At 39.6% G+C, this 20,708-nt stretch overlaps 2 non-coding genes across 2 annotated transcripts; both read left to right on the top strand.

Annotated features, from left to right (window-relative positions):
- Positions 1 to 82, top strand: trnal-aag (transfer RNA leucine (anticodon AAG)). The gene has a single exon. It is a non-coding gene; the product is annotated as a tRNA-Leu (tRNA).
- Positions 83 to 2,169: 2,087 nt separating this feature from the next.
- On the top strand, positions 2,170 to 2,251 carry trnal-uag (transfer RNA leucine (anticodon UAG)). Its single transcript has one exon. It is a non-coding gene; the product is annotated as a tRNA-Leu (tRNA).
- Positions 2,252 to 20,708: the final 18,457 nt, after the last annotated feature.

The following is a 20,708-nucleotide window of genomic DNA, read 5'->3' as shown; positions in this document are numbered from 1 at the left end:
GGTAGTGTGGCCGAGTGGTCTAAGGCGCTGGATTAAGGCTCCAGTCTCTAAGGAGGCGTGGGTTCAAATCCCACCACTGCCAGTTTGCTCTGTTCACTTCTAATATGGAGTTTGTTCTGTTCACTTCTAATATGGAGTTTGTTCAGGCTCCTTGCTTTACCTGCAACAGATGTTACTTGTAGTGTGTCTTACCTATATTAAATGCTTTTGGTGTTGAAAATTTCTATAAACGTGTGGTTCGAACAGGAAACTGTGAATACTCATCTTAGCAAATGTCATTAATTTTTTTCAGCAATGATCTATTTTAATATGAAGTGGAAAATATTCCACAATACATTTGGCAAAGAGAGAGCAGAGCCTGTCAGTTTACAGGCCTCCATGCCATCTTATCCTTCAAAGCTCATGTTACGTTTTGGACAAATGACACCCATTGCCCAAAGTGTGAGATATTCAGTCCTATAGTGGGCACTGTACTTCTGTAGCGAATCCCAACACTGCCAATTGACTCACTCACTCATGGAAGTAGTGTTGAGGCAACTGATGTCTACTGACTGAACAAATGCTGTAGTGAGCACTGTATCTCTGTAGCAAATAGCTCATTGTGTGCTGTAGCAACCTTTTACTACAGTCTGATTTCAATAAAACTTATTCAGCTATTCATAACCACATCCAGTGATTCATTGGCTTGATTGGTGACACTGGGATTATGAATATAGGTATTTGACAGTGTGGATAAGTGGAAGAGATAATGAGTATATAGCCAACGCTGACCCATAAAGAAACAAAGCAGAACGTGTGGGAAGAGAGTTTCCTTATTGAACTTTCACCAAGGCTTATCAGAGGTGGGCTTTTTTTTCTAACGTTTTTTTTTTTTTTTTTTTTTTAAACTGTGTAAGCTCCAATCTTCAAATCCTACCTTCAAATCTTTATCTCCTGCTACTCTGAATATCTGGACACAAACCAAGGATTATCATGGCAAAGCAAACTTATAAATAGACACATTTCTGCTTTGGCACATTGCTTCCCAATAGGTTTACAGAGAAAGAAAGTTTTCCAGATGTGGTTCTCTTTTATGCAAGTTCATTTGATTAACATTATACCTCAATGTGAAATCACAGACTGCAGTTTCATACACTCATAGCAGTAACTGAGAGCAAAGTGGTGCAGAGGAAGCGTGCTGAGTTGCAGAAAAAAATTGGACCAGGTGAGATGTCTTCTCTCGTTAGTACTGTAGGTGACACTGTAGTATTTGATAGTGGTGTCATAACTGCAGTAGGCATGTGTGGTAATGTGGCTGAGTGGTCTCAGGTGCTGGATTAAGGCTCCAGTATCTTAGGTGACATGGGTTCAAATTCCACCCTTGCCAGCTGACTGTCTTAACTCAGGCAGTCAGACTGCTGATTTACAGCAATGCCACTCTATGCTAAACCTTTCTAACCATAAACTTGTGATCACATTAGAAAACCCTAAAAACTTATCTTTGCAAATGTCTTGAATTATTTACAAAAAGTCCTCACTGAATATGAAGTGGTCCTGACATTCATCTGGATGTTACTTTGACGTTGACGTCATTGCACACCCCCACAGATTGCAGCTGCACACACACATAAACAAAACAGAGAGCAGAGTGGCGCAGCGGAAGCGTGCTGGGCCCATAACCCAGAGGTCGATGGATCGAAACCATCCTCTGCTAATGGTAAATATTATCAACTTGCAGGCCTTCATACCACTTCTATATGCTTTCATGATCATGGCACGAATTGGCCGATATCTGCTCCTTTAGTGGACACTGCAGTTCTGTAGTGAGCAGCTGATAATTTATGTTCTGTAGCAGCCTGTGACTACTATTCAGTGAGTCTCCCTCAGTTATTATGTCTGTTCTTATTCCATATATGCACATATATGAATTAAGAAAACAATCAGAATTGAATTTAATTTTGTTTGGGTATTGCCCTTGCCGTGGGTAGTGGTTACCCACTCTGTTGACACTGTACATAGCAAGAAGTTCATGCACTCTTTTTGCACTAGCCTTCGGCAGAACTCTGGTTTTAATGAAACTCCTTCACTTATTCTGCCTATTCTCTTGACCATATTTTGAAATACTGTCTTGAGTTTTTTGTTAGAAGCGGACAGGGGCATCATCATAACAGCGGATCAGCAAATCTGTCTGGTAGTGTGGCCGAGTGGTCTAAGGTGCTGGATTTAGGCTCCAGTCTCTATAGAGGCGTGGGTTCAAATCCCACCACTGCCAGTGAAGTTTGTTGTAACTGTATTTCCTTGATGCATCTTGGTTTATGAAAATGGCAAAAAACACCCAACCTTTTCCTGTGTGTAGAAAAGAGATGAAGAAGCTGTCTCCAGCATCCAATTTACCCAGTTGAAAAAAATTGAAGCCCTCTCTTTTTTTTTCATAGATAGCCAAGGCAACAGATTTTGTGTCTTCTCCTTTGAGATTTTTTGGCGAACATTTTTTGTTTCTGGTTCACGACCTCTACTCTGTTTAATGACACCCATCTGTAACAAAGCTTATACTGCCACCTTCTGACTGCACTTTGCAGCCTAGTTTATTTGCTCCAAACCAGTTCATGCAAATGTTCCTGATTCACATTTTCATTTTTTCGACTTTTTGCAACATTACAAAAAGTTGGTTCCAATTCGCTTGCCAATTATATGGAAACAGGCCACTGATTATACTTGATAGTGGTTGAAGCAAATGCCTTACTGGAAGCTGAGGTAGTGCAGCCGAGAGTCTTAGGCACTGGACAGCATGGAAGTGTGGTTTCAAATCCCACCATTTAGTGCTGGTGTGATAAGGCTACTCTACTCTTCTCTAAATTAAGGCACTTAAACACTAAACACTGTTGTAAGTAAAAGAGATCAAGTCGTTCTTCCTCTGGTGGTTTTTTTTTTTTTACCACTTCCCCCTGATGTAACCAGTTTTATGATCTGGCCAACAGACTCCATTTATGTGGCTAATAGTAAATGAGAGTGTATTCAGATGTAAATGGGGCCAAAGTTTTTGGATCACAAGTTGCCTCTCCTCAGTTTTGCCTGGGAGTGCTGTGTTGTTTTTTCTAGCTTCATCATTTCCTGTTGGCAGGACTCTCATGTATTGGAAGTCACCACCACTGGTCCTCAGTGTCTCACTTCTACCACAGTTGTGAAACAGTAAGTTCAGAGGCATGTGAACTCTGGCCACCTCATTAGCTACAGTCTTATTTTTCTTGCCATGGTTTTCAAAACTACTACTGGCTGCTTAATATATTTAATCAATCCATGTGGAAGTACAGTATGACAACCATGATACCTCAGTTGTGTTGGTCCAGCAGTTCAGATCTGAAGTGAATCACATTCTCTAGCTGGAAAAATTCTAAATTGGGACGGTCTGAGCTGCAGTGTGAGTGTAGCCAAAAGTCGACAATGTAAGTTCCCTCCTTTTGAGCCTCTTGTAGCCCCGGCGGCCATGGATCAAAACCCACCATACTTTTTTTACATCTGTCGTTCCAGCTCTCATTCTCCCTTTCTGAATAAATATAAAATACTACAGCTGAGTGGCCTGCCAACTTCCCTGTTAGATGACAAAAGTTGGGACTTCATATCCCTCCAGTCTGCACTTCAGAGACTAGGGCCAGATGTAGAAATCTCTGTGTGGGTTCAGGACTGAAAATCAGACAGACATTAGATCTTTTCATTAGATCTATAAAGCTCTGAGTACACACTGTTCCACACCTCAGTCATCATGAAATTTTGCCCATGTGTACAAGCATAATTACCACTCCAATATTTCAGTAATGGATGGTCAGCACAGTCCAGTTCAGTCTGGTTTGGACAAAAACACACATCATAATAAAGACATTATCCTTATGCATTAGCAATGTCCTGTGAAAAGCCACCAACAAATGAATAGGTGTCCTTTTTTTTTTTTTTTTTTTTACTGCATTATCTACATTACTGCATGATTTTAGTGACATAATATGCTCATGATAGAAAAGGAATTCATACTTTATAGATGCACACAATTTAAGTACATGAAGCAGATTATAGCAAACAGCCATCTATACTGCACCAAAGGATTTAGGAGAAGATTGAGTCCTTGTGTGTAAAAGAAGCATGTGCCAACATTAACCTGCCCTCCAAACCAGTGAAATGTGCATTATGCTTTATGTTTATTCAAAAGGCATAAAATAAAATCTAATTATGTCTAATGGACAGGTACAGTTTTACATGATGGCTGGGGGTTAGTTAGTCACGCCAAATCACATTTGATTGGCTTAATTTAAGTAAATGCACCTGATTGGTCATCAGAAATCAATTCTGGTCTAAAAATATTCAAACATTAAAACAGAGATAAATTAACAGTTAATACAGAGACACAGGATTGGAACTAAAAAATGTATTTTCCATTTCACAATATTAGTGTATTGATATTCAAAGTTGGTGTTTAATGGATCTCACCTACCGTGACCTTGTTTATCTTGTAGATTTCAGTCAAGTCTGCAGTCTTACAGCTGGACTAGAGAAGACAGTAGAGTAAAAAGAAGGGTGAGAGAAAAAAGACAGTCAGAATAAAATAGAAAGATTTAGTTTCCCATTTGAATTCTAATAAGCCCCACCACCCACCCACACTGGATAGGCCAAAGTAACTGACTAGTCTGAGGACACGGTGTCCCTAAAATTACACTCTAATCCTCAACCCACACATCTTATTATGGTCCCTGAAAATCATCTGCGCTACTTCTCCCTTTGCTCTGTTCTGTTGTCTTCTTTCTCTTACTGCCAATATAATGTCTCAGTATTTTCCATGATCTCTTTTCATCTCAATCACTGTCTCATTCCTGACATTTCACATTCATTTTCACCACACAAAGACAGCAAACATGCTAATATTCATCTACAAAGTGAGAATCTGTGAAAGTCAATCACAGCTCTAACACAATCATGTTTTAGGTTAGTTAAGATTCACAACAGGCACGGGTTGGGGTGCGTACTACGTGGGCCCTAGTGGTCTGAGCAGGTGGACCCTGGTTTGACTCCTGATCTGGCCAGACCTTTGTTGCATGTCATTCCCCTACTCTCTTTCCACTGTCCTCTAAAATAACGACAAAAAGCCCCAAAAAATACAAAAAAAAAAAAAAAAAAAAAAAAAAAAAAAAGATTTACAACTGGTTGCTTATTTCTGGGGGAAAAAAAGAAACAAACAACCCTCACACACATGAAGAAATGTGTTTTGTACTTGTTGACTTAAAAACAACTTTGAGAGCCAAAATCAGGTAGAACTCATCAATAAAATCGTTTGCACATTGTACAGTGAACACAGTAGAAATCAATAAACAGCATGTTGGTGTAGGTCTACAATGATAGCTTGCTATATTAGCATTCAGAGAGAACTGAGGTTGATTCTAATTAATTTTAATATATATTTTTTAAATTTCATATACAGAGGTTGCGTTCAGGAACAATCTGGGTGAAGGTCACTTGCATTATGTCTGTGGTCAGAACCCAACACACAGCTGCACGTATATAATGAAAAATAGACTTGAAGTGTAAAAGTGTGCAGTAAAAGGTGAGCTGATCTCTGGCTGGATTGATTAAAACAGTATCTGTGTTGACAGAAGCATATGAGATGGATGACTGAAAAACATGGTTGAAATGCCTCCTGTGTACACACACACCAGAGCCAAATATAACATTGTGTTGCTACACATGCATTTACTACACCTTCTGATTGTGCAAGAGTGCGACCCACCACTGTCCGTCATACTGGATGACACAGTGATGCTAGAGGGGTTAATGCTAGATTAGGTTAAATGCAGCTGAAACACACATGCTGTAGATGCCATGTAGTGGGTATCTTGTGAGGAACTGAGGTGTTGGAAACTTGGAAAATAAAATATTTTTACCTCGTAACTCGTTTTAGGAATATAATTAGAGATTCCATCTGGCATGTAAACTAGCAGTAGGCTAGTCCAAATAACATTCGGGGATTCTCTGCATGCAGAGGTCCATCAAAGTTTCATCTGCTCAGCTCAGCTCATCTCAGTTGACTTTAATCAGAGCACATACTGTAGATGCACTGGCACAGATCTGAGCATGCAGAAATCCTTTTATGTTATTGCTTTTAGTTCTCTACGTCTGTTAGATTGCACCCCTACCCCACTGCTGCCCTCACACTTTCAGTTTTTCACACTCAACATCAAAATCAGAACATGCAGAACGTTTATTCTGCAAGTTTCATGCATTTCGCATAAAGTAAGTGCTCCGCTGTCATTGTTGGCCAATTACATCTCTAAGCTTCAAGGAATGAGTCTACAGATTACTGATTTGCACTATGCAGATTAAAGAAGTGACTTTATTATTTTCCCTGTGTCTTGCTCTATCCAAAGCAAGAGAACTTGTAATCCATAATATAATATGTGGCTGTGGGGTTTGTGTGTGTGTGTGTGGGTGGGTGTGAGTGGTAAATGTGTGCGTGTGACTCTTTCTATATATGAAATCAAACCCATATCCCCACTTGCTCCATTAAGCCCATGATTAGCCTCTGTGACAGACAGGCGCAAGCTTAGTGCTAACTCTGCTCGCCTTGATCAAAGACACACACACACACACATACAAAAATAAAATGTGCATACATAAATATAAAGTGATGACACTTGGATACACATACTCACACATATTCACACACTTGGACACAAAATGGACTACAGCTGTGGGAGTGTGTGCTTTCATTGGTGCAGTTTCTTTGTGCGTTTGTGCCTATGTACTTGTGTGATTCCATGCCCTTAAGTGTGTGTGTGTGTGTGTGTGTGTGTGTGTCTGTGTATGGCTGTGGTAATGATGTTGGACTTTTCTAACAAGTGATTTTTCCTTCAGTCTGTCACCTCTAAAAAAAATTCCAGCCCTCCTCCTCATCAAAGAGCGAGGGATTAAGGGGGAAGGTAAAAATAGCCCACATGAAGAGAGACGGATAAGACTTTTTAGCTGTGGGCTGATAGCAAAAATCTGGCCCTTTCTCCCATAACTTTTATCCCCCCTTCATCCTACACTCATTTCTTTCTAAGCTTTAAGCATTTCAGCTGTACGTTGCTGAAACCCTCAAGGTCCAATTTGTATTTTATTACTGTATTTGGAATCAGTAATATAACCCACTGAATCAGTCAAATTTAGCAACATAATCTTATTATTCTGCTTCAGCTGCCAATGAAATACATAGAACATGATGGTTTATACAGGTGTCAAGCCTGCCCTCTTCTATCCTTTTCAGCACTATTATCTTCTACTGTAAATACACTGAATGAAGAAAATATTTACGGTTCTTCTTGGGTTAGAAATAAATACAAACATACAAGGGGTGATTGATACTTTTGTGGCCTAAGATAGAAGAACATGAGTTTAACAGCTCACTTTATATGCACATGCAGTTCAAATCTTTGTGTGATTATGCAAAAAGTTTGATGTTAATATTCTATGTGGTATCTCTGTTTTGGGTAATTGAAATTTGCAAGTCAGCAGTGAGAAAGTGGTCGACAGCAGTGATGAAAATGGCAACCTCTGAGCTCCCTCTTCATCTTGGGGAGGAGGCAGCAGTCTGAGGGGCTAAATCAGGTGAATAAGGCAAGTATTGGACAAGTTCAAATCCACATTAGGAGTGTGACTGCAGGAAGGCTGATGTTGTCCATTTTCTCAAGCCATAGGCTAAAACACAGGTGTGTTTTGTTGTTACTTTATATGGATGTTGGAGCTTCAGTGTGCAGACTGATGTATAGTACATCCAGAGTCTGACACTGGAAGACCATTTTCACATTCACAGAGTTTCTCAGAAAAATTGCTTGGAAGACTACTGTGGTTGAATACGCAACTGAAAGTGTAATATGGAAACTTGAAGACTCCAATGCACAGGGAGAAGGTGTGGCTGTTTGTTTAGGGACAGTAGAAGGAAACTGAGGAGCAGAAGTGCGTGCACATGGGCCAAGAAAGCTTGTGTCAATAGCTTTCTTATTTTTTCCCCATACACACTTCAGACCAACTTTATTTTTATCTGGATCTAAATGTCCATTTTTTTATGCTTTTATAGCTATAGCATGACATTTCATGCAATATGCAGCATTGCATTTCTGACTTGTTATTATGTAATTATGCTGTATGTTCAACCCCTCACCTAATTTTCACCTGAACCATTAACGTTTATGAATATTTTATTCAGAATTAATGTGGAGCTCCTCTTTTCATGAAGTACACTACTGACTGATCAAGATATACGCCATTATGCCATAATGTTTTCTCTCTTTCAAGGTATATGAGGAGATATAATAAAGAAAAGGTAAACCAGCTGGAGGCAAATGTGGTGTGGATGGTGTGAAAGTAGTCTCACTCGTGTCCTCAGACTTCACTACATTCAGTGATCTTCCAAAAATCATTATTCTTCAGCATCAAACAGCTTTGGTACAAAAAATGTCAAAGCAAACAGTGCTTTATCATTTACTCAGTGTTTTATCAATCCTTGTGAGTTCCTTATTGATTTTCTGATCCATGCAGAGTGGTAATATGATGAATGATCCACTGTGCAGAAATTTGCCTGTATCCTCACTTTTAAATGGCTAAATCACCCCTTCAGAAATGTCCTGTGCTCTTCTGAAACTGCTGAAAACCTGCATAAAGGAAAAAAAAACTTTTTACACAGTTAAAACCTTATTTTATATTTTAACCTCACCATTTACACCTTTGAACACTAATGATAACCTGAGGGAGAATTGGAACTAGGCATAGAGACAACAGAGGTAAGTCCTTCCTCAGCTTTATAGGTGGAGATACAGACAGGGAGAGATGGGAAGAGATAGTCGAATTAGATTCTTTTATAGGAAGATTTTACTCTCCTGGGAAAAAGAGAGGTGTGTCACATTTGCAGGACGTGTACTGATAAGGGCCGCTGAGCTCCTTCAGGAAACTGTGGTAGACCTGAAATAATGAGGGACAACAATGTGGAGGGCAAGGTGTGTTACAGTATCAGGAATTCAAATTAGAGCTGCAATGCTCTGTGTAAATTCATCAGATTTGCATGAACAGTAAATTGTTTGGATCTGAAGATGCCTGAAGCTGACCTGAGCTCTGGAGACATTTTTTCCTCTATTTGGTTGTAACCAGAAGAGAGGTGGCAGGAAATGAAGGGACAGTGTTTCAAACTGGGGATTCTACGATGCAGATATAGTCAGTGTCTTAGAGTCTTTGCTTAATGCCAGTGTTAAATCCTATTTGAATTATATTTCTAACACTTCTTTCTTTGCCGCTGAAGATGGTTTCTTGCTGGGAGTGGGTGGTGGTGGTGGTGATAATGGCTGCTCGCCAAGAGCCTCAGCTCTTTACTGTTCCATTCACTGACTACCTGTCCTTAAATTCTAAGAGGTTGGACAGGAAAATCTTCTTCATCCTCTAATGCTGGACAACTTTTTATCAAAGTGGAGTGGTTTCATTGAAATACATTTTTTATGACAGAGTGCTAATGTTGTCCTGAAGATGGCCTAAGGCAGTGGGACTTTTCAATTGCTCATACACTCTGTATAAATCCAGTCAGTCACTTATGACAAGTAATTGAGCATTTAACACATGGTTACACAACTACTGGTAAAAGCTTGTTTGAGGGAGAAGCAAAGAGACTAATATCTTCCTTACAACCAGGTAAATGAACATTAAACCTTAGTTAAATCAACATCATCAAATACTTAGTACAGAAGGAGGAGGTTAAGGTGGTGGAGGGAACTGCAGCAACATGCTGATAGAATTAATGTTTCAGCAGAGAAACAGTGACAAGTATCCAGTTATAATAGCTGAGCTGTACATCTCCATGAATATGACTAGATGTTACTAGTCAGCCAATAGGCACACAGATGTGACAAAGCCAGTGAGTGTGGGATGTGAAAAACCCCACCGATGTCAATCATCTAACAGAAACATGACTCAGTGCTGAACTATTGCTAGGCTTCACCCAGTGTAGCTGAAATGCAGGATTTAATTTGGGTTATAGCATTGCTGATGCCTTTGTTGGCTTATGAAAGACGGATAATCTTTACTATACATGATGGCCCAGTTTGATTTATTGGTTCCTGCAATGCATTTTTTGTACATAAAAGGTTTTAAGGAATGGCATGCTTAGATATAATTTGGTTGATGAAAAGGTACAACAATACACCTTTCCTGTGAAGGAGTAATCTCCTGTTGTTAAAGTGGCAGTGGATAACTTTCCCCTTGGTGTTTCTGAGTAGTATTGATGGTGGCGCAACTGTTGCAAAGAATATAGCTTAGTGATGAAACTCAGTGTATAGTTTCATTTCCACCAGGAAACATATGATTTGTTAGGCTATCAAATTTATCTTGTGTTTTTTCTGGCTGCTACCATTAGCTTTTGCAACATGGCGACCGCTATCAGCGTGGCTACTGTCCAAAGCAAGAAACTGCCGTAAGAATCCCATTTGAAACACCGATCTGTGCTATGATAAGGGCAGAATAGAACAGCCTGTTGTAAGTGGGCATGGTTAGTTACTTACTGATATAGTAGAAATAATGCCAGCTGACCATTGGTTTTGAAGACTCTCATGTCCCAGAGCTCTCTCCATTGTTGGACTAGCCATAGAGACTACTGGGACAAAGTCCAGCACTGAAATTCTTTCCCAGTCTGACTATGGCCCTCTCCACTGAGTGAATGTCCGTCTGAGGTTCACTTTTGTTTTACTTCAGTTTGCCTTCTTTACTTCTTCCAATAATGGGGCTTTTTCAAAAATCTTATTGGATGGAGTTTTCACAGTCTGGTTGTTTCAGTCAGCACCATTTCTGCCACCTGGGGAAAGCTACCAATAGCTACAAGAGAAACAAAAGCATTGTCCTCACTCACTGTTGAACCAATCTAAACTATGGTGGTGTAATTATTCTAAAGCCACCACAATGTGCAATCAACAGTTACTTCATTATGTTAAGTTAAAACAAAAAAGTTGTCCATAGCCGCTTGCCACACTTTGTTGAATGTGATAAATGGAACATTCATCAAAATCAGAATCATTATCTGCAGCCCTAACAGTAAAAAAAAAAAAAAGAGGTAATGAAAGAATGAGAGCAAAGGACATCACACTCTTAGGAGCAGAGCTTCAGCACAAGTTGATGTGACCTGGGAGAACAGTTAAATTTCGAGCCGTCTGCAGGAGAGGCAGCAACAGTATTACAACAGTCATGATCTAGTGGACGTCTGAGTGGGAGTGAAGAAACACAGACACAGGCGGGAGACTTTGAGTTGAACTTTCAAGACTATCTGTTCCACATACACTTGGCCTCAGTGTAAAGGAGGCCGCAGGGATACGTAAGGACAGATATATGCTTTATCCTATTCTCAGGGAGAGAACAGGGAAATGAACATGGTGCTTTAAGAGCTTGGGTTCAGAGTAAAAAGATCTTTCGCACACACAGATCCACATAAATAACCTGAAAAGTGTGTGTTTCTTGCACTTTTGCAAATCTGTCTTCCCTGTGTGGAGAATGAGTTGATGCTGTAGCTACTGAAGCAGAGAAGCTGGTAAGGTAAGGTGAAAAAAAACAAACAAATTTTCTCATACATCTATTCAGCTTACAAGCACAAACCCACACTCATGCACATACAGATGAACACACAGTTACACACACACACAAACAGCGTCTTCATATTGATCAGTAAAGCTGAAGAAGCAGCTTCCATCTTCATTAGTTGCTGAGGTTTAAGTCGGCGTGAAGGTGAGATTTCTGTGTGTATGTATGTATGTATGTGTGTGTGTGTCTCTGTGTGTGTTTGCATGTGCCTCTGTGTATTGTTGTGAGCCTGCAGAGTTTCCATCTCTCAGTTGTCATCTGCATCTCATTCTTTCAGAATCCTTTAAGAGGCTTTCACGCCACTCACTCCCTCTCTGTCAAAGCTTCTGTGTGTCAATCTCTCTCTGCCATTTTCTTCAACTCTAGGGAAAAAAAATAAATAATCTGCAGAGTCATGGAGAGAGAACTTTTCTTTACATGAGCAACCCCCATCCTCTATTCAGTATGCTAGACAAGAGCCAAAGTTAAGACCTCAGACTTTCAGGTGAAGATGTCCAAACAAACCTCCATTCTCCAACAATGATAAAACTGTTTCTGCAAGACAGCAACAAGACAGGTCACCACCTACACATCTGCCATTTGGTGGACACTTTCTATCCCAAGCACCACACACAGGCTCCTAGTCAGATTGTTTTGTGTGAGTAAAAAGCTGAAAGGCCCCAAAGAGTCAGTGGCAGCCAGTTGTTATAATAAGGCTGCAGTGACAGGAAACACGGAGAACAGAGTTGTTGTTATTTGCTTTGTCTGTGTTACAGTGGCATTTTTCAGGTGGACTCTGCTCTCAGATTGTAGCTGCTGGTGGAAAACCACTGTCTGGTCAAGTGGTTAGAAGGTTAAGTTGCAGGCAGAGGTAGTTTATGCTTAAAAGTCTGAATTGCATAACTATGTATCAGTAAATATATATATACGTCCCTTATCTCCCAACCTGAGACTATTCATGTCTTTACGTATTCAGTATTTTTATACTAGAAATGAATCAGTGATTACATGCAACGGAAAATGTGTAGCTAATAGTGACAAATTCACAGAGAATCATCACCCACCTCAATGATGTTAGTGTCTTTAACTCATGGTTTTGGTTTTTATGAGCTGTAACTTAATGTTTGGTTCAGTCTTGCTCTCATCAACATCATCAACAGCATTTTTCTTTCCTTTCTCTAAGTGAAAAAGCTCTCAGAAACTCATGAACACAGTGGCACATTTAGCAGCTGAAGAGTTGTTAGATACCAAAACAGAGCTAAAAAAAAAAGAGTATTGGATTCCAAGTGAACAATGTAGCAGTCTGCTGGACGCCTTTTGTTAACACGATTGTCATTTACAATTATGAATAAGGTGATAAGGTGTCATGAAAGATCAATTAGTAGAGGAAAGACTCCAAAATAAGGCCAACAGCCAAAATGAAAGCTTCCAGTTTTGGACATCAACAAGTAAAGGTAGCAGAACCCTTACCTCAAAGTATCACTCTACCAGGACTGTAAATTCTATACTGTTTTGTCGGCATCTATCCCTTTTTTCTGGATTAGATTTCTTGTAGTTGAACCCCCTCATCTTGCATGTATCCAAAATTAGAACTACAGCCACAGTGAATCTATCATGCACCAGTCCTGAATCAATCCTGTGTTATCGCTAGTGTAGCATCTCATAAAAGACCTGTCAAGCACTGACGTGCAACTAAATGGGTTTAACATATTCAATCATAATCATATTTAGCTGGACAGAAAGATAATTAGTCCTGTTTTTGAAAAAAAAACAAACAAAACAAAACAAAACAAAAAAGTTTCACTTTTCAGTTTGGTGCCTGCACCAGTGTTATTCATATTTTGCAACATTGTTTTGACTATTTTGAACACGGATGCAGACAGGTGGACCAATATTTTATACACTGTCAGAAAGTTTCCTGATGACTAAAAAGTGAGGAAAGAGTGGGAAAAAATGGAGAAACTATGTCTGTGACATAGAGAGAGGAAGACAGACAGCATTTTATATGATTTTGTATGATATGGGAATGCATGACGTTATCTACTACTTTCCAAATTCTTAGAATATCAGTTACAGCCTTCAATAATCAGTCAAGGTCTGAAAAGACTAATTATGGCTGCTGTTTGTTTAGAAGCCCTCTTTTATTGTTGATGCTGATTTTTACGGGGGTGTTGTTTTGACTCAGAAGGAAGTCAAATAAACTCTCTGCCTTTCTTTAACACACTCCCACTAATATCCAACTTTCCAATTCTTCCAGAGGAACAGACTGTTAGAGAGGCAGTTGTTACCTGCCTGCATGCAGTCCATGCGGCACAACATTGCACTATGATGGATTGATCTGCAGTGTGTGAGGCTAATATGTGTATTTTTATGTATAGTGTGTATGTGTGTGTTTTAGAGCCTCGGGGAAGTCTGACTTCCTGTGATCAGTCTTTATGATGTTGGTTATGGCTGTTAACTTTATGACCCCACAGAGGACAAACACACCATTTTATCACTCACTCACACACGCACACACACACACACACACACATACACACACACATACACGCAGACCTACGTGTTCTCCATCAGACAGACACTGACTGGTGCTGTGGTGTGTTTCATGGGACAAACAGGACATTATGTTGACTAATCTGTGGGGACATCAGCACAGATAAATGACTGTCGAATTGAAGGATGAGACACTTCCCTTAAAGGGATTCCCTGTGCAGTTACAGTCAAAGCTCCTGGCTCAAAATGGCAATTAGCAACACTTATTATGATACAGTCATGGTTTCAAATTATTTCTCAGGCACAACAATCATGCATCATCACATTCCTATCAAAAACTAGGAAAAAACGAGCATCTGATGATTTTATTATACAACCGTCTTGCTGCTGTGTGCTGTGAATCATCCTATTATCTGTCTAGTTGGTCTTGTGTGGAGATCATTTGTCTTGAAATGCATATTAACATGTTTCAATAATGTACTTGAGTCACCGTTTCTTTCCAGAAAAGCACTTACGAGCGATGAACCACATTTTTTAAAGTGTGGTTTGTTTCACTTGAGCTAGTAGAAATATCACAGTAAATGCACAAAATATACTCTGCAATATAACATTTGTCATCCATGTAAATATAAACTGTAAAAATAATGATCGTGTTTTTGGAAACCTTCTAAATAACATTTTTACCATGTTTCTCTACATGTTATGTGAACAGTGCAGGGATTATAGCCCTATCAATGTCCCAACTCTCAGCAGACAAAAAAAACACTGGGTGATTCTGCAAACCCTCAAATTATGTTCAGTGACAATATATATTTTTTGTTTTTGATTTTTCTTTTCACAATATCTGCAAATATCTCCATTTCCTGCCCTGGTGTGTTTTCCCGCTCCTGTTTACATGACATCAGTCTTGCTAAAAAAGGAAAAGTTTTTCCTTTGCATTTTAGAAAAAAAGTTCCACGTTCACACAACAACATTGTGAAAATTATATTCATGCACACTGATGTGCAAAAATGTTTGAAAGCAGTATGCATGCCAGGCCAGTGGATGGCGATGTAACTTGATGTGTCTGCAGCACAAACACAGCTCGATAGTCCGCCACTGTGCTACGTATGAGGATGAAAATGTAATAGCCATGCATGAGGTGGCCCAGTGTCATCACAGTTTTCACATAAACTGTGTATTGCCAGTTAACACATAAACAATTACAAAAGTTTGTGTTTTCAGGGTTCCAAAACACTGTTGTCTTGTGCAAAAGGCCAAACTGCAACAAAGGTTTACTGTTTGCAAAAAACCGTTGTTGTGTAAACAGGGCCTTAGTCTGTGTGCTCCATTCCCTCTGTACCAGCTCTCACTTTGTGGTATCGGTTTTGTCACTATAGTGAAGGTTAAGTAATTAGAACACATGGTTATGGTTGGAAAACTGTAATGACAATTAATACAAAAGGTAAACTCCATGAGAACAAATGAGAACTCCATTCTCCTGCATGACACTCTGATGCGATAAATGCCCACCAGCCCAATGTCTAGACCCTTACTTAGTCTAATCAGCCATTGTGATTGAAAACAGCTGTCTGGGTGTGCAAAGCCTTTAAAACCATCATGGTTTCATTTCATATCTCATGTTGGAATACAGAGCTAAACCAACAGACAGTGTTTCACTGATCAAATTTTTGAGAGCTGCACTGCATGTATGCATCATCTAAGCAACAAGAATGATAAAATATGTGCTGTTCACAGCACAGCAAGTTTCTCCAAAATCTCTTATGACAGGGGAGAAAGAAATGGAAAAAGACACAAAAATAAATAAATCAAAATGTCAGATAGTTAATATCCCTGCAACAATATTGCTACTGTTGAGTGAATCATACAACTTTACACAAACCTTCCTTTTAAGACTCTAAGACTTTATCAGCAGCCGCCATTCACTTGCTGTTAATACCACCAGAATAAAAGTTTAGTCTCAGCTTTGAATTAGTAATATTCTAAAAATTAATGAAGGGCTTTCTTTCCAGGATATCAGCTAAGTAAGAGGTCAAATGGAGTTTCAGGTTATTGACTATACTGAAGAAAAGCTGCCTTTGTTTCTCTTTTTATACCAGTTTGATTCCACTGACCTCCATTGCCAAAGGGCCTGGATTAGTGAGGCACTGGCGCTTCATCAAACAGGATTTTCCATCAGCGGTAGGCAGACGCAGCCTGACAGGGACTCATACAGGAGAAGCCTGGGTGGAAGAGCAGCTTCATGGCAAGGATATCCTTATCCTCTTCTCATTCTTTCTGCTCTTTTTAAAAAAATTCTCTGTCTTTTGTTCTCTCCGGCTCACATCTCTATCTCATTCTGTTTCTGCTTTGAGTGGCAATGCTAATACTATGGGAGAGTGTGTCTATGTTCTCAGGGTTCAGATGTTCCCAGGGCCCTATGTTCCCTAGTTCAGTATGTAGTTAACAGACATTAACCCTCTTATGTGTGTGTTCAGGTCAAAATTGACCCGTTATATGGGCTGGACCCAATCCCAGCTGACACTGAGTGAGAGGCGGGGTACACCCTGGACAGGTCACAAATCTATCACAGGGCTGACATATAGCGATAAGCCATCAGCCATTCATGCTCACATTCACACCTGCAGGCAATTTAAATTTGGCAATCAAACTAACCTGCATGTATCTGGACTGTGGGAGGAAGCCGGAGTACCTGGAGGAAAGTCAGGCAGGCAGAAGAAAACATACAAACTTCACACAGAGAAGCCCAGGGAGAACCAGGGTTCAAAACCCAGAACCCTAGAACCTACCCTTAAACCCTGACCCATTTGATAAGTTCCCTCAAGTGTAGGCCTACTATATTTAGAGCCATGTGGCTCTGAAAGCTCTAATATATCTGACTCAATGCCTACGAACATAGAAGGGCCTGAAAACTAAACTTCAGCCATCAGTCACAAACTTAAACTTTTTGGGAGATTATTGTTTTCTTTCTTTCTCAAATCTGTGCATTAAGCATGTGACTGGAACCAGGGTGTATTTAGCCTAGCTTAGCATTGATGCTGGTTACATTGGTGGAACTGCCAGGCTGTCAGCCCAAAGCAAAGTTAAAGCAAAAAACAAAAAAGTTTAAACTGCAAATTCTAATTTTCTCATTACTGTGTACAGATTTATCAAACAACATTCACATTGCTAATTAGCGAGCTGGCATATTTTTAAACTTTGGACAGAGCTTGGCTCGCCATTACTCCCTGCTTCCAATCTTTATGATAAGCCAAGCTAATAACATTCTACCTCCAGGTTAATTATTTAAGACACAGACATGAGAGTGTTGTCAATCTTCTCATCTAACCCTCAGAGAGTCTTTTAAAAAACTAAATTGGCTAAATAAGAGAAGATGCTGTCAGCAATTTTGTGTCAGCTCAAATGAAGTGAAGAGAATACATAAGATAATAAAAATATTTTTTAGCAAGTATCTTTCAGTAACATGCCACCTCTGGTCTTTGTCTCCTCACTGTAGAATTTATCAGATTTGCTTGCATGTTAGACATGAACACAATATTGTGTAAGTGTTTTGTATCTGTGGAGTGGTTTTTATTCCATTCCAGATTTTAAAAGATCTCTGATGTCTACTGGAGGGAGTGTTTTTCTGAGATTTATGAAATGATGGAGTCACAACGCTGAGCTGTGAAAAGCCAAAAGCTGTGAGCTAGGCAACCCGCCGGCAAAAAGGGTGAAAAACACAACACCACATAACTGTAGTTAAGTGTTAGCATGTAACTGAAGTGTTACTCAAAGGTGCATGCTGAAGTGTTAGTGTTAAGTGTTCTCAGTATTTAATGGGCAAGTTGAGCAAAACAAGAACCCACCAAGAACTTTGTGTTTTCTTTTAATACCATCCTCTATCTCCCCCATTTCCCTTCTTCTTTTTCTTCTGTAACGCCTCCAACTCTAACAGAGGAGGAAAGCTGACCCTTTCAAGGTTTCAAGGTCAGTGTACTTAGCGACAGCATCACTCACACACACACACACACACACACACACACACACACACACACCAAGCTCTTCTGATGCACACAGACTGTACTACCTCCTTTTCTTCTTCCAGCTACTGTGTCTGTGCCTTGGACATCTGTCATGTATTCAAGTGTTTGCATCAATAACAGGGCTCCACATATGTTTATGTTAAATTAGTTAAATACCTGGCAGATGGTTTGTCACCACTCTGGTCAGTATATGTTAATAGGTTCTGAACTGAAGTGAATTAATGGACAGTCAAACAAACCAACCTCACTATTGTTAAAACTAGTCCTATGTAACTCTAGTGAAACAGCTGTCACTGTGACCACCAGTGGCAATTATGTGATCATTGTAAATTCTAAAACATTATTGTTTAAATATTGCAGTTGCATAATAAAGTAGTAAAGTCATAAGCATATGAGACCCAATGTTGACTGAGTAGTCATGTCAGTTACACAGCAATATGTAGTTTATGTTTGATACCATTAACTACAGTAAGCTATTGGCCATATCAGAAATAATGATGGGATCAGACTACGTGATTTTTTTTGTCTTTTGCATTGGACAACATGTCAGATTAAGCAATCATAGTGCCATGTTTGAGAGGAGAGTAGGGGCAAGGAATTGTAAACATGCTGTCACGCACTGTCAAGAGCATGCCAAACCAACAGGCAGCAATGTAACCCTAACACCTAATGGCCTTATGGTAGGGAGCACGCTGTCATTGTATTCATGGGCTGTCCCAGATGCGGAGTTCTTCACACTACAAGATCCGTTTGTCGTTCCTGATGTTCAAATTTGGGCCAGATGCTGGAAATTTGTTGGCCATGACAACATCATCTCACTATCCAGTCTAGAATTTGTGCAGTCTGAACTGGGCCCAATGCTGTAGCAGCAAAAACATGGATTGAACGTTTTATTTGTAAGAATGTATAACATTTCCTTTGAGAAGTTACATTAGATACATTACGATTTGCTCCTTGTTGGGCCAAAACAGTTGTTTACTTACTAACCACAATTGATGGAGAGGGGGAGACATGTAATCTGTACATCTGACCAGGTCCCAGGTAGAAACAAAGGCAGTGAGACACAGTTCAAGGAGGAGAGTGGAGTCCATTCATCCACATCTCTTATCCTACTCACACTCATCAGTCACTCCTCTGGGCTTGTCCACTTGCACAAAACCAAATTTTCAGAGTAAGAGCCAAAGCTGCTGAATTCCAGTGGTGGCAGTGCTCGGGGCCTCTCTCAGCACTGGAGCAATTCAGAACACCACAGGGGGACGTCACCGCATTCCTCTCCGGTCCAGAGAGTGTTTCTGCAGCCAGAGGCTGATTAGTGATTGCTGGCAACGCTGCAGCAGTGGAGTGTGGTTGTTTGTTACCTTGCCCAGAGACCACCCACCTGCCTGCAACTGGCTGCTGTGCATGTAACAGAAAACACTCTCTCCACCCTGCTCTGTCACTTCAGCTATGCCATTTTGACCACTGCCGCATACATAAATGTCCACTTTCAAAAACCAGTGTTGGGTTAATATTCACCATTTCTTTTTGTCTTTCACTCTGTTCCTGGTTCATTTAGATTACAACTGTGAAAACAGTTAAGAGATATTCTACTTTAGAAATACAAGTGTCTGTTTCTCTGATGTGAAAACTTTGTTTATAGTTAGTGTTGCATGTAATTGTACATCAAAAATGATTTCTCTTTTAATTGATGTCTTTTTCTTCCAACTTTCTGGTGAAGCTTGGGCTGTTTTGATACAGTCATCTATCAGTGTCATCATTAATCATTTCTGGAGTAACGGATAAATATGGGCACTGGTTCAGAACTGAAGCAGATGAACTTGGGATGCCATAGAATACATAGTGAAGTAGCCACTTTGGTGTTTCTCACATACATGTACACTGAGAACTATTTAGATTTCAGGAATAAATCCTGGGGCTCTCATTGTTTTTTTTTTTATGTTAACAATTAAAGACACACAACTACTTGTGTGTGAAATGGATCATGTGCAGTGACAAAATACAGAGTTTGTGAAATAGTCAGTAAATGTAATTTATTTTTGTGTACATAGATACTAAATTCAAACTGGACATACTGTAGTACAACTACATGGGAAATTGAAATATTGTTTGGGTACAACCTGACCTTGTTAGAAAAATCAATCTGTAGAAGAAGTGGCCTATGACTCATTCTACTCTAAAGAGCATATGGTCCACATGGTTCAGCCTTGGATGAACATACAAATACATCTATACATAACCGTACCAAATACATTGCTTATATCTGTGCTTTGGAGAGCTCAACTTCAATGGACATTTATAAATGATGAATGACGAACACTAACCATGTCAAGTGGTTTCACTGTTGAATGCTACTGCTTTAACCCTGATTATCCCTGATAACCATGTAGCTTTAAAGTTACAAGAAGTGCTCCATTTGATTATCTCACATGTGTTTGTTGCAGGATGAAAGAGACTAATCAATCATCCTCGGTGCTTGATTACAATGAAAACCTGTTTGCTGTAGGGCCTATATGACACATATAACAAAAAAAAACCAAACAAAAAAAATGACAGTTGACTTGGAATGCAATGATTTGAACAATGTGAGCAATAGCACAACACTAACTATCATTG

The sequence above is a fragment of the Lates calcarifer genome, linkage group LG8, assembly GCF_001640805.2.
Source record: "Lates calcarifer isolate ASB-BC8 linkage group LG8, TLL_Latcal_v3, whole genome shotgun sequence".
Lineage (NCBI taxonomy): Eukaryota > Metazoa > Chordata > Actinopteri > Centropomidae > Lates > Lates calcarifer.
This window is presented reverse-complemented; position numbering and strand designations above follow the sequence as displayed.